Genomic DNA, 3,078 nt, shown 5'->3' with positions numbered 1-3,078 from the left:
GGAGCGTTTGGATGAAGACTGATGTTGCTGAAGTGTTTATAGGGTGGCGTCCTTTTATCTCTTTGCTTTTTTTCTCTGTACACTTCCTATTTCTGCCGATATGCAAGGAACTGACCATAAACACCCTATATAAATACAGGACAATAGCTCTGGCACCCAAGGTGTCCTGTGGAGATAAGCTTTACCTTATACACATATCACAGGGAGCAGGTTTCCATTTAAACACTATAACAGGATCAGGAAGCAGGGTGCAAACAGCTGCTCGCCTCCCTAACAAACTGTAACTCAGGAGCTTCAATTAGAGGTAGCATGCATGGCAGTAAAAGGTGAATTATGAGGCTGTAATGTCGGCTGCTTGGAGTGTGATTTGCATCCATAAATAATCATAAATATAGGTTGTGTGTTTTTTTTTATATAGTCAATGCAACAAGTGTTTACAGAGACAGACAGCAAACGCTTTCAAGACGTCAGTTTTCAGGCAGGATTTTACACACTGCTGGATGCCTTGTTTACAACGCACCATATGATGTTACATAACTGAGGCTGTTACCGTGGCAACAACAAGACTCCACCCTCCCCACCACCACCTCACAACCCTTAGAAACACTCAAATAAACACATTAACACACACACACACCCTTTCCAAGCCATACAACACTGTGCAGCCGTATGACCTGCCTGGATGATTTAGAGCTCATGGGTTCTCTTTATTAACGAGATGGCCTCTCTCCGGTGGCTGCTTTGTGTTTCCTAAGAGATACTTTTTATATGTTACAGTCACCAGGGGAGAAACATCTCAGATATGATGGTCCACAAAGTAAACATTCAAATTTTACTACCTCCACTCGTCAATACAGTGATTCATGGCTGTCTATCAAAGCGTTATTCAACAGGAATGTGATGTTACTCAGGTACAATGTACACGTTGTCAGAGGCTGAATGACAACAGTATGAGTCAGGTTTCATTACTTTGTCTGAGCAATCAGTTCGGCTCGTCGATTTCAAGGTCAGGGAGGCTTCTCTGTACAATAACAACACCCGGCATCCCCGCATGAGAGCTGTCTCTTTGTGGTGAAGGGTGTCGTGATGAGTGCTCTCTCAGCTCTCCACGCCGTCTCAAAGCACCATTCACACGCCATCTGACAGTCCATCGAACCAGCCACTGGTCCAGGAGGCAGAAATAGAAGCTGCGGGCCTTCCCTGCTGCTTTATCTGTCAGCAAAGTGATCAATTAAAAGAGCCCTCTCCTTCCTGGAGCGTTATTTTTCCCATCCAATATTTCAGAGAAAAGCGCCCCTAAGAGAGTCTGCATCCTCTTCCTGCACCTTTTTCACAGTTTTAATACAGTCGTATTGTATTGCAGCTTATATTTCACAAAACTTAAAGGGAAGAATTCAACATCTGTGGAGCCACATTCTGGGAATGACTCCAGGTATATTGATGTTTGTTGGTCTGACTAATTCTTACATTCAGAACAACATTAAAGGTGCTTAGATATCACATATTGTCCTCTGATACTGATTCAGGTACCTAGACTTAAAGAGGTGGTTTGATTCTTTTTTCATATTTTACAACAAATATTAAGTTAAAATGTTCGATTTCAGTTCTTAACATGGGCAGAGATTTTGATTGCGGGGTAAACGTGTTTGGATGAGACTGCAGCCTGCTCTGAATATGTAGTTAAAAAAAGTCACATGAGAATCCGGCGAGATCAACACGAGAGTCGCTCTAATTGTGACATCACCAGTTGGTAAATCTCCTTAAAGGATCAAATTTGTCATTTTAAAAGCAGAAACACAACTTTTTTCCCAATGCAACAGTGAGGGAGGCTTCCAGAGTTCTAGATTCTGTAATGCGAGGTGGTTCTTAAAGAGACAGTAGCTGAAATGAGGGTCTTTAAAGACATCAGCCTGAGATAAGTTAACTTTTTTGAGCAGTTAATCATGTAACTACAAAGCTATCAGAGGGATATGACGCCTAAAAAGTGAGCATAGTACCCGCTCTTTAAATATTGGCCTATACAGAGTGAGGTCCCCTTTAATAGCAGACGTGACACCTTGTCCCATTCTAAAGTAGATTTTAGCTAGAAAATAACTGATTCACTTTGTTATCAGAGTTTAACTAAGCTAACTTTACACTATGTGATGGGTTTGCCTCACCTATGGAGGTGGCTGGGTGTAGCCTCAGAGATAGAGTCAGGGTAGGGCATCTGATCAGGGAGCTTCCTTGGTGTCTCCCTTTGGAGGGTTTTCCAGGAATATCCAACAGGAAGGAAACCTGGGGAAGAACTAGAACTTGTTGGAGAGGTTACAAATCTGGTCTAATCTGGTCTAGATGGCCCCGAGTTCTCTAAGGAGGGGCTGGGGAGAGGGACGTCTGGGTCCTGAATAGCAGAAGAAAGTGGTTGGATGGATTGGTGGATGGATGGATGGATGGATGGATGGATGGATGGATGGATGGATGGATGGATGGATGGATGGATGGATGGATGGATGGATGGATGGATGGATGGATGGATGGATGGATGGATGGATGGATGGATGGATGGATGGATGGATGGAAGTTTTTAGCATGTTTTTTAACTAGCTAAATCAAGTTTCAATCATACCATTCTGTGGAAGAGGCAGTGAAGCATTTGTTTGCATGCGTGTGTGCATGTGTGCGTGTGCGTGTGCATGTGTGCGTGCGTGTTTGTGTTTGTGTGTAATGTGTGTAATGTGTTGAAGAATGGATTGCATTTTTCTGTGCTGAAACAGCCTCTTCACACACATAAAGAAATTGAACCATGAACAGTTGAGGTTTTACGGACATCCCCGGCATGTCGGGATCTTTAACTGTGCTGAAGCATGCAGCTGGGCACAGATCCAGAGATACTTCAGGTTAAGAAAAAAAGCTGTGAAGGACAGTGTGTGTACAGTGTGTAGGTGTGTTCGTGTGTGTGTGTGTGTGTGTGTGTGTGTGTGTGTGTGTGTGTGTAGACATAATTGTCTGCCCTTTGAGGAAGAACATTTGACAGTATTCCCATGTCATCCATCATGTCTGTGCAGAGGTGTGCAGTGAATATATGATGACAAGAGA

The 3,078-nt window shown here is 43.3% G+C and overlaps 1 long non-coding RNA gene across 1 annotated transcript; it reads right to left on the bottom strand.

Moving 5' to 3' along the window:
- Window positions 1-701: 701 nt before the first annotated feature.
- LOC117827834 lies at window positions 702-2,245 on the bottom strand. The gene is made up of 2 exons (XR_004634292.1): window positions 2,160-2,245; window positions 702-1,212 (listed from the first exon to the last, which is right to left on the bottom strand). It is a non-coding gene; the product is annotated as an uncharacterized LOC117827834 (long non-coding RNA).
- Window positions 2,246-3,078: the final 833 nt, after the last annotated feature.

The sequence above is a fragment of the Notolabrus celidotus genome, chromosome 16 (assembly GCF_009762535.1).
Source record: "Notolabrus celidotus isolate fNotCel1 chromosome 16, fNotCel1.pri, whole genome shotgun sequence".
NCBI lineage: Eukaryota > Metazoa > Chordata > Actinopteri > Labriformes > Labridae > Notolabrus > Notolabrus celidotus.
The sequence above is the reverse complement of the archived record's forward strand: the minus strand, read 5'-3'. Positions and strand labels throughout refer to the sequence as shown.